We start from the raw sequence: 12,310 nt of genomic DNA, 5'->3' as shown, positions 1-12,310 counted from the left end.
ATATATTCATCAGTTTTGCTGTATTGTTCTCCAGGTGATCCTCTGCAACTCCAACTGCAAAACCGTTAGTCTAGAGACAGTATGTGAGGCAGAAGAAAAATATTTTACGAGGGGGAGAACTGATAAAAAAGAAGGACTATTTCATTAAAACTTTTTTATTACAACAACATTGGTTTATATCATCATGTAGGTTTCAGGTGTGTAGAATTATGATTAAACCTTTATATGTGCTACATGATGCTCCCCATAGAGACAGGTTGTGGTGTGGGACTAGAGACATTGGTGGTAGGAAATAAACCCTGAAGTGGGAGTTTGGAACATTTATATGACTGAAACCCAATATGAACAACTTTCTAACTGTGAAAAAATAATTATTGAACTAAAAAAAAAGTCTAGCTTTCAACTATCACCACAAAATCGACTCACATAATTTGGAATCTTGATATAATCATTTGGTTAATATTAAGCTAACTTAAATCAACTTTGAGTGACACAGTAACAGCATTAAATTTGGGAATGAAAAATAATTAAAATACTAAACCACACCAAAAGTGGATCGTTGGGGATGATTATAGTTTATTTTATACAGCTATTTTGTGGTGACAGGGATATGGTGTCAGGTATGTTATGCAATGTTTTTATTGTTGAGTTACATCCTGACCCTCAGATGGATGATTATGGTTTTAAGCTCTCCTTCTTGAAGCTAGAGAGAAAAATACATATAGTAAGACATTTGCCTTACATGTGACCCACATGGGTTTGATCTCTGCACTGCATATGGTCTCCTAAACAGTGCCAGGAGTGATCCCTGAGTTAGAACATAAATACAGCCAGGTATGCCCCTTCTCCCTCTTACCCCCATGCCTATAAAAAATCTCTAATATTTAAAAATAAATTAAAAATTACATTTTTTCTACCTAAAATATAATGATAGAATTATATGTGTTCAGTGATGTGATCTGGTGTAAGCAGGAGTCATGATACCTACAATGTTTTGTTTAAAAATATAATAGAGTAGCCTGAGTAATAGTTCAGTAGGTAGGTGTCTGCCTGACACCTCAATACATGCAGGTGACTGCATGCATGAAGTCAACCAAAGTTTGATCCCCAGAATCCTACAATGCCCCCAAGCACCTAATTTCTTAGTGGAGAGCCAGGAGAAACCCCCGAGCATCGTCAAGTATGGCCCCCAAACCTCAAATACCTATACATATATGTATAAGTATATATGGTAGGGACAGAGATGTGACTTGGTGTTAGAGCATAACATGCACCAGAATTACAAATTAAAATCATGATAGATTACAATTTTGAATATTTTCTCACAACCAAATATATTATTTAATTTTCATAATGAGACAGTTACATAAATAGCTAAAATATACTCTCAGTAGATGAAAAAAAAAGATATAACTTTTTAAAAAATCACATTGTTGTGGACTGTGACATAGAGAGAAATCCAAGTATTTTGATTCAGGGTCTTTATTCTGGTTTTCCCTATAATCTCAGTATTGCCTTTATATCATTAGCACTGTAGCACTGTCCTTCCATTGTTCATCGATTTGCTTGAGTGGGCCCAGTAATGTCTCCACTGTGATACTTGTGTTACTGTGTTTGGCATATTGAATACGTCACGGGTAGCTTGCCAGGATTTGCCATGCGGGCGGAATAGTCTTGGTAGCTCCTAGAGGTGTGGAGGAATTGAACCCGGGTCGGCCGAGTTGGCTGCATGCAAGGCAAATGCCCTACGCGCTGTGCTATTGCTCCAGCCCTTTATATCATTAATAAAACATTTATGAAAACATGTCCTTTTGTGGAAAAAACTTTTTTGAAAAAAAATTAAAAACACACGTTTGCATCATCTTTTATTTAATATGCCCAGAAAACAAGCTAATTAAAAAAAACTTATCTTTTTTTCATATTGAATGCAATAAAGCTATATTTTCTCTGCATATATGCTTAAATAATTTAGGATCTTGTTCTTTCCTGAGAAACAAGCTCAGATACAGAGAACAACATATAATTTTCTATATAAAAAAGAATCTAAGAAACTTGGGAAAAACTCTTTATAATGATATTATTTTTAACATAGAACTGGATCCCATCAGTCAAATAGAATGAAAATATAAGTAACAAAGTTAATCAAATGCGTCTGCTTTTGTCTATTAGACAATTTCTTGAAGTGTCTTTCATGGATTCTGTGAGATACCAATGATTACTTTGCTATGATACAAGTCTTAGTTCCTCTACCTGTAAAATATTGCAGAAAAGAAATCCTTTCACTAAAATTAGATACAATATAAGTCTGTGTTTAAAGTTGGTTGTCCTAAGAAACCTTGGCCTTACATGGTTTTGCACAATTTTCTATAATCTCTATCAATAATTATGTTTGTTTACCTGTTAAAACTGAAATATGCTTAATTAATTTTTTAAAAACCAGGTGAGTCAAATGCAGGAGCTTTTCCTATAATAATTGAAGAAATTATCCATTGGAAACAAATGCCAGAAAACATTTCTGGTCCTTCTATATAATACCTCTCACGTGTAGTCTTCATGTGCATCGCAGATACAAGCTGTTACTTCCTGACAGCCTCTTGAGACAGGTAAGTATTGTCAGATGTGGAAACTGGGGCTTAAAGAGATTAACATGCAGTAAACACTGATCCATCTTGGATTCAGATCAGGAGCTCAGCAACTTTCCTTAGAATATAGTTTTATTTTTATAGGACTTTATAATTATATGTTTTAGATTGCTTAGTATAGTTGGAAGTGACTCAAATATGGAAACATTTCATTACATCTTTAGGAGATGATTTTGATCTTGCGAAAAGCTTTTTCTGTCTAACTGTTTCTTTACTTTTTTTTTTATTCAGTAAATCTCATTCAAACTAGGAGAGATACTTTTCCACCTATAGGAAAAGACTTTCTATTTTTTTTTTTTGCTTTTTTTTTCAGGAAACAAATAGGTTTTCTAAATAAAAGGTAAAGCTGTAAGTTACGTGATGGCAACCATGTTTAGGAGTGTCAAATGGGAAAACAGAAGGCACTTTGCTCAGAGGGGAAGGGGAAGAAGCTAAGTAAGGGGGTGTGCTCAGTGGGTAGCATCCTCCTGCTCCTTCTTCGGGAATTATCCTTCCTGAAGGCGACTGTGATGTCTACTGTTGCGTTGGATTCTCAGTTTGATCCTCAAGAAACTACTCCTGAGTAAGTGCTGCTGAGTGGGTTACACAAACATGTTGATATTCAAATGGCCTTCATGTGACCATGCGCATGTCCAAAGTTGATGCACAGAGCTCAGACATTCTCCCACCAGCATTTTCAGAGGAAAAGGACCAAGACTGGCACTTGCTGTTCTTTTTGATCTCTCACCATAGTTCTATAATTTTGTTAACATATTCTGTTTTTTCCTCAGTTCACTTTTCAGAACACCCACTCTCATGCTCTGCTCATTTCTGTGGTACATCTGGATATACAAAAATGAATAAGATAGCCTTTTATGAATTGAAATGAGGCATGAGAATTAATTCTGTGAATGGATCAAGAACTAGGAAATGGAAGCTCAGTAACTTTGGCTCAGTGAAATATATAGGGGGACTATTTTCCAAGAGCGAATGAAGATATTCATTCATAATACTTCAGATAAAGTGTAAAAGTTCAGGGACCAGAGCAATAGTACAGCAGGTAGGGCATTTGCTTTGCACATGGTTGACCTAAATTTCATCCAGGCATCCCATATGGTCCTCTGAACACTGCCAGGTGTAATTCCTGAGTACAGAACCAAGTGTAACCCCTGAGCAGAGCCAGATGTGAAAAAAAAAGAAAAAAAAGGGGGGACTAAAATTCAAAATCTAATAACACAAAGCTCAGTCACACACACATAGAGCATATTAATTCAATTAGAAAATTGGAGAAAACATGCCTCCATGAAGAAGATATTCCAATGGCAGACACATTGAAAAAGTGCTCAGTGTCACTAAGGATTAGGGAAACACAAACCAAAATGAAAGGGAGGTATCACCTAACATCACTGAGAATGGCATACAGAAAAAAAAAAAAACAAAAAACCTTGAAAACAGCATATATTAGTGGGATTATAGGGAGAAAGCAATCTTAATTTACTCTTAGTGGGAATGTCACCTGGTCCAGCTTCTCTGGAAAACAATATGGATATTTCTCAAAAAAGGGAAAATTCAAAAAGTAATACTGGATCTTTCATTTTACCCAGCTTCCCTGTTTCTGGGTATCATGTATGGGCTGGAGAGATATCCCAGCAGGTAGGGCATTTGCCTTGTACCCGGCCAACTTGGGTTCGATTCCTCCGTCCCTCTTGGAGAGCCCGGCAAGCTACCGAGAGTATCCGGCCCACACGGCAAAGCCTGGCAAGCTACCTGTGACGTATTTGATATGTCAAACACAGTAACAACAATTCTCACAATGGAGACATTACTGGGCCCGCTTGAGCAAATCCATGAACAATGGGAAGACAGTGCTACAATGCTACACCTATGTTCACTGCAGTTCATAGTGCAATAGGCAGTATATGGATACAACCCGAGTGTCCAACAACATATGAATAAATAAATAATGTGTTGTCTATATATGCATATATGTATATATATATGCACACACACATGCACACACGCAAGCAATGAAGTACTATCAGCAACTTATGAAAAATAGAGCCAGACGGTTTGCATAACTTGGATAGAACTGGAGGGGATTATGCCGAGTGAAATAAGCCAGAGGCAGAAGTACAATTACAGAATGATCTCACACATCTGTGGAATAGAATAAATCAAGGATACATACAACATAAAGTGACAACAGACCTCTTTTACTAGAATACAGAGCTGAGAATGGCAGGTTTGGGGGAGGAGCGGAAGGGGGATGAACAGGCTGTTGGGAAGCAACACAGGAATAAAAGTGGAGGCTCAAGCACATGCATGGTGCTGAGGGAGGTAACAATAGGCAGTAAAACCATAATTATCAATTGGCAAATAATGGATCCAGGGCTAGGAAGGAAGAAACATTAACCAGAGGTGACAAAGGGATTTTGGGGAGGGTCATGAACATTTTGGTAACAGGGGTGTGTAGTAACTTTATACATTAATATTAAGAACTTGAACATTAGTGTAATCCTATTGCCAAAACTATAACAAATTTTAAACAAATTAATAAAAATGGCCCCCAAATCGATTACTGAGCAAAGACTTGAACAACATAAGATTTCAAACCAGTTGAAGTTGAAGGGAGAGCTTTTCAGGGGGTAAGGTAAGGGAAGCGGAGAGAGAAATCTTTGACAGAAGAGGTAGATGAAGAACTCAATCCTGGCTGCTGATATGCTATTTGTCTAAGTCTACAGATATGTGTACAGTAGAGTTCGCAGAGCCCAACATTTGCTTATTCATTAAATATTTATTGTGAACCAACTCTAACTCATAAAGCTTATGTTATCCTGAGGGAAAATAGTAAATAAATAAAAAAGCATCAAGATAAATTCAGTGATACCTGCTACTATGGACTGAATATTTGTGGTCCCTCAAACTTTATATGCTCTTTTTAAGGTTGATCATTTAGGAGGATATGCATCTTGCCAGAAATAAAATCTGCCTTCACCATGATCACAGATTTTTCAGCAAGGTAAATGTGAGAGTGTCTGCTACTTGCTGGTCACAAGTCTTATATTTTGTTTTGACTGTCTGAACTAAGATGACAATTATGAAAATAAAATATAATGATATAATTTGATGTTGGGAAGTTTGCTTAATTAAAATATATGTTATCTGTGCCCCTTGCATTTCATTTGCTACAATGACCAAGGGTCACTTAATTGTGGGGCTTCAATATTTGATTGCAGGGCACAAAAAAAAGAATCAAACATTTGTTTGCAGTGCTTGATGGTACCAAATATATGCCACATATGCTTGTCACTGGGTCATACTCTCTTAGTTGTGGTCCTCACAGCAGTTCTGGCTGGAGTACTTGGCAGATTCACACTCCTGACCATAGTGCTAGCACATCTTTGGTTGTGGTGTGGTTTTTTGCACTCACTTGGACACGTTACAGAGATGGCACAAAATTTTCTAGTTCTGGGCTCTCAGACAGCAAGGTTTCGGGGATCACAGTGCATATGGGCATCCCTGGGGATCAAACACACAGTTTTGAGGCTTAACCACTGAATCATCTCGAAGATCTCTGGGAAGGTTTATAATTAGCAGGAGAGGAGATATTGTAACTTAAACAGAATTCCAAGATAACCTATTTCCAGTCAAGCTAAGGCTGCCTGTAAGTGGCCCTAACACGAGAGCAACATTCTGTTGCAGAATGTTCCTAAAGAAGTCACCCTCAATGGGGTGGATTAAGTGGGGAGTACAGTAGGGCAGGGCTCACACTGCACAATGACTAGAGGTAAACTTGGGGCTTGGGAAATATTGTAAATTTGATGGACAGTCGTTGAATGATATTTGCAGGAAAATGGTATTAGTTTTACATGACTTGATTTTGCAAAGAAAAGATCATTCCAAATGATACAGTAGAAACTTTTGTAAAGAAATGAGTGGAAGCAAAGAGATGAATGTGACAGCAATTTGAGCAAGAACTGATAGTGGGTTGGTTCAAGGCTGCAGCATTAGTAACAGAAAGAAGTGGCTGCATTAGGGCTGGCTACTGACATCTTGCTTACATCACGCCTTTGTGTATGGAGAGAATGGCGTTGCTTGTTCCAGTGTAAACAAATTTAAATTTAGAATTTTTTTTTAGACTTACAAATGTTTGTGTTTGGGTTTCAGTTATACAATGATCAAGTACCCATCCCTCCATCAGTGCCCATTTTCCACCACCACGGGTCCCAGTATCCCATCCCACCCCCCACTCCACCCTTTTGTTCTCTCTCTCTCCTTTTGGGTTCTGTGGTCTGCAAGAGAGGCATTGAGTGGCAATCATGTTTGGTCTATAGTCTACTTTCAGCATGCATCTTCCATCCTGGGAGGATCCTCCCAACACCCTTTATTTAGGGATCCCTTCTCTATCTGGGCTTCCCTTTCCCCCAGCATGTGTGGCTGGCCTCCATAATGCAAACAAATCACTTTGACATTGCTTGAGATCCAGTAGGGCATGTGCCTGGCAGGGGCATATATGTACCAAATCATGTACACTACATATAACCACCATATTCACCTCTTATGCACACAGCCTATAGATTTTACAGTGTGTATATGGAGTATTGTGGGGAAGTAAAGCGGTGGGATTTGGTCTCTCCAGAATTCTATGAGAATTGGGCTCCAATTCCTAAGCATGTATGTTTCTGTGAGTTTCCATTTGTGTGGACTCATGAATGTGAGTGTGATGCTACAATTTCAATGCAGAGTTTTAACTATGGAGGAGGAATTTCTACTTCATTGCCATAGGATTTGGCTAGCAGGTAACAAAGGAAAGACATGTTACTCTAAAAGCTTATTCACAGAAGTAATGTTTCTCTGAAGAAATAATTATTGAACTGAGATATAGAGAATAAAAAGGTTTAGGTAACTAATAGGTTGAATTGCGGTCCCCTTTGTTCCCCTCAAGAAATGTCTAAATCCCATCCATGAGTACAGGTGAATGTGGCGTTAGTGGGAGGAAAGGCATCTTTGCAGATCTAATTATATAAAGATTTTAGATAAGATTATCCTGGATTAATTAGACGGGTCTTAAATTCAATTAAAATTGACTTTCTAAAAAGAGGCAGAGGAAATAGAAGACAATGTGAAGAAGGACAGACTGGCTGAGATTATGAACTACAAGAAGAGGAATGTCAAGGATTGCCAGCAACTGTTGGAGAAGGCAACACAGTGTTCTTTCCTGAAAGCTTTTGAGGAGTCAGAATCCTTCTGTCACTTTGTTTTTGGGTTTCTGATATATAGAAATGTAGGAGAATACACTTCTCATGTTTCTTTTCTTGTATTCTACCATGGTTTGGTGATGATTTGTTATGGAAGTTCTAGGAAATTAATAGAGTAGGCACTATGAATTAATAGAAGTCAGTTGGGAGATGGTATGTGTTTACTTGGCAGATGTGAGAAGCTTAAATCAAGATTACATGATGAGGTTGAACGTGGTAAATTCACTTAGAAAAGAGTGAGCATGACTGAAGCAGTAGAGATGAAACCGGGTCAGTGGATAGGGGCAGAAAATTCATAGCTTAAATACTTGTAAAGAACCATTGTCTATAAGAGCAATGGGAAATATGGTTGTATTTTTACTTGGTAAATACAGTATCATATTTGTCTTTTAGTACATCACTTTGGTTTTTATCATAATGAGTTGGAAGGAGACGAGAAGAATTGCAATAAGACCATGCTAGTTCAAAATATGGCATTAGACATAAAAAGGTGAGCTTTAAGGGATTTTTCAAAAGAAAAATCTATGGGATTTGAGTCCAATTCATAGGTAATGCTGGTAACAAGACAGAGGACTCAATACTGTTCTCTCTATGGATGGTGGAAACATCTATGATAGGGAAGGCCCCAGATTTACTTTGGATGTGATAATTTTGTATATCAAGTTCAATGGGTTAAGAGATGTGCACATAGATGATAAACCTTTTTAGATATGCCTAAAAAGTATTTTCAGAAAGTAGAGGAATTTTAATGGTAGAGGAGGTAAACAAGATAGTCCTTCCCATTGTTTTTAAACATTTGAATCCTCTATTGAACCTTTGACCTCAATAGAACAACAGTAAGCTGAAAAGAAGTAAATTTTTCCTCTCTGCTTAAGCTGAAGTATCCATCTTATTATGCCCTTGGGTATCAACATTCTTGGTTCTTGGATTTTTTTTTTGCTCATATAGGAACTAATATCAGTAGTCTTTAACCTTCATCATACACACACACACACACACACACACACACCATTTTTCCAGTCTGTTTTTTTTTTAAATTTTGATATTCTTTGCATTCAGACCGAGACTAATAATATTGTTTCTCATATGTTTTGTCTGAAAGATCTCATCAGTTTTCTTGGCCTTTACTTTGCATAGAACATACTATGGGTCTCAGGCTCCACAACTGAGATAATTCTTTATAATAAAATCCCATATATGTATGTATATTTATATATATGGGCTGGAGCAATAGCACAGTGGGTAAGGAGTTTGCCTTGCATGCAGTTGACCCATCTGACCTGGGTTCGATTCCTCTGCCCCTCATGGAGATCCCAGCAAGCTACGAGAGTATCTAGCCCGCATGGGAAAGCCTGGCAGGCTACCCGTGACGTATTTGATATGCCAAACACAGTAACAACAAGTCTCATGATGGAGACGTTACTGGATCCACTTGAGCAAATCGATGAACAATGGGAGGACAGTGAAGTGCTCTCTCTCTCTCTCTCTCTCTCTCTCTCTCTCTCTCTCTCTCTATATATATATATATATATATATATATATATAACTTCTCCTCTGCCTGTCTTTTCTGGAAAATCTCAACTAATATTTAGAGCATGTCAGAAAGATGGAATGGAAATTTGTGAATTCAAAATGGCATTGTGGCAGGGAGGATTGACTATCTAAGCAGAGAGTCTGGAAAGATAGTAAAATGGATAGATCACTTGTCTTGCACACTGCTGATCCTGGTTTGGTGACCACCATCCCATATGGTCCTCCAAAGCACTGCCAGGAATAATTCCTGAGTGCAGATTCAGGAGTAACCCCAAATACCTCTGGATGTGTCTACAAAATATTTTTTTTTAAAAAGACACCTTAGCAGAGACAGAGATATGCAGGTGGATATATGTGAAAACATCAGAGAAGTGATTTTTTTAAAATTTTTTTACCCATCCCTCCACCAGTGCCCATTTTCCACCACCATGGATAATATCCCCCCCACCCCCATCCCACCATCCCCCCTGTCTCTGTGGCAGGACAATCCCTTGTGTTCTCTCTCTCCTTTTCGGTGTTGTGGACTGCAAAAGAGGTATTGAGTGGCAAACATGTTCAGTCCATAGTCTACTTTCAACATGCATCTCCAGAGAAGTGATTTTGATTACAAGCGTAATTTAAACTCATTTGTATATTAGTGATCACAGAAGCACAAGTGACTGATATTCTTTGGGAATTAAATTAAAAGGAAAATAATATCTAGGTGAAGGTTTAGAAGAAATGCAACAGTTATTGACTGTGAAGAGAAGAAACTTTAAGAAAGGCCACCAACTTTAGAGGAGAGATTGTTGAATATAAAAACCTAGAGAAGAGACAATCTCAAGGGAAAGGTAATGACCAATATTATGGAAATAATAAGTCAATGAAGATGAAAATAATAAGGTATAAGTTTACTTAGTAACAAGGATATCTCTGGCTAGACTTGTAAGAAGCTATTTCAATTGGGTACTGGAGAGCAGACGAATATAGGCTCATTGGGGCCTCTTACACTTGTGTTCTCAAAGGGATTGATATATCCAAACTAAGAGAAATCATTACTTATAATGCAGAACCAAAGAAAGATAATTTTTAAGGAAACTGTATATATGAGCAAAGAGATTTCAAGGTACTTCACTCCAATTTCCTTATCCCTGTCCCTTCTTAATATAAAACCACAAACTTATCACTCCAATGGATCATAACAAAATTCTGTGTGTCAGAATTTCATTGTTTAGATTCATACTGGGAATCAAATGCCTGTGGAAAGTATAGCTTCAATTACTTTGTTATGTTCTTTTCTGCTTTTAATTTTTTTTATTCCTGTGATTTAAGCAATGGTCAGGAAAATGTCTGAGAAGATTTGATGGCAAGAATTGGAAGAAAGTGAAAAGTCTCTAGAGCGGAAATGGTAAGCACCATGGGTTGTCAAAACGGGAAGCTGAAGTTGCCTCTGGCTCCTCTATCATGGGATCGATTAAGAGAGGATAGTTTGAATACTTACCTTCAGAATCTCTGGATACTGACCCTAAAATAGAGACTGTTAGGAAGATGGAAGGGCACTAACTTCCTTCTGAATACCTATATGTAGTTTCATTAGATTCTCCCTATGGTGTCATATCATATAGCCATATTACTATTTCCATTTACAGATGGGCAAATTGGGAGCTTTAAAAAAGTGTCTTATGCTCTCTATCCATTGGGCACTTGGTACTGTGTTTCTAAAATTCCAGATTGCTATATCCATTGCTTAGTTATTCCCACTAATGAAAATTTGCTAAAAATGACTTTGCTATGTGTATAATTAGTGCTTGAGTCCTATAGGATGTAAGGAAGAAGTAGAAGCTTCCAGATTTATCCAGGAAGGTAATAAAGAAATTTAATATTGCCCCTGGCAAAAGGCTTGGAAAATCCTACAGCAGTTAGCAGTCCCAGGCAGTTCCCTCCCATATCCACAAATAAAAAGTGTAATTGAATTATTTTGGTTGTGTGGTTGTTTCCTCTTTCAGTGTCCTTGCTCTGCATCCTTGATGCTGTGTAATGATGTGCTCTCTGTTAAATGGCCAGCAGTAGGCAGGTCAGGGTGGGAGCAAAGTGGGGAGGCAGTCATTGTCATAGTACTTGAACTTTCAAAATTTTAACTCCAAATGAATCAATGTCATTGTTCCCTTTAGATTTTTTTTGCGGGGGGGGGGGTTGTTTAGTGCCACACCTGGCAATGCTCAGGGGTTACTCCTTGTTCTGGATTCAGGAATTACCCCTGGTGGGTTCCGGGGACCATATGGTACACTAGGGATCAAACCCGGGTCAGCTGCATGCAAGGCAAATGATCTACCCACTGTATTATCATTCCAGCTTCTGTTCTCTTTTCTTAAAGAAGGAAAGAAAGTGAGCTACTTTTTTTTTTAATCCCTTCCTGCCTTTCCTGAATTTTTTCTTCTTTTGCACTAGCTTTTGTTCAGACATGTAGATGTAATATGGTTTCATCAATAAAATATTTAGACAGAGAAGCAAGGATGCTGAGTTCCCTTCTTGGCTCCTGAAATAGGAGGCAAGAAGATAATTTATCTGCTTTTGCTAATTAGGATATTGAGGCACTGAGAGATTTAGTGACGGAATCAGAGTGACAAAAAAAAATCAGTGACTTGTTTATGGATTTCAGCAGGTCATTTTCTCTTACTGGGTCTCTTTTTTTCCCCCCTCAGATTTCTATTAGAAAAAAAAATAAGCACCTTATTAAAGAGATAGAGAATAAGTCTGAGCAAGGGTAACAAGAATTGTAATTAATGTTTCCATTAACATTGCTATCATTATTCTGCCAGTCTCCTTTTACTATGTGCCCTTAAGAGAGAAACAACAGCTCTTAATGGACAGATAAATCTCTGGATGCAGGCAGCTCTGGGGTGGCGTCTCAGGTCTCTA

The sequence above is a fragment of the Sorex fumeus genome, unplaced genomic scaffold, assembly GCF_029834395.1.
Source record: "Sorex fumeus unplaced genomic scaffold, SorFum_2.1 ptg000128l, whole genome shotgun sequence".
In the NCBI taxonomy this organism is placed as follows: Eukaryota; Metazoa; Chordata; class Mammalia; order Eulipotyphla; family Soricidae; genus Sorex; species Sorex fumeus.
The sequence above is the reverse complement of the archived record's forward strand: the minus strand, read 5'-3'. Positions refer to the sequence as shown.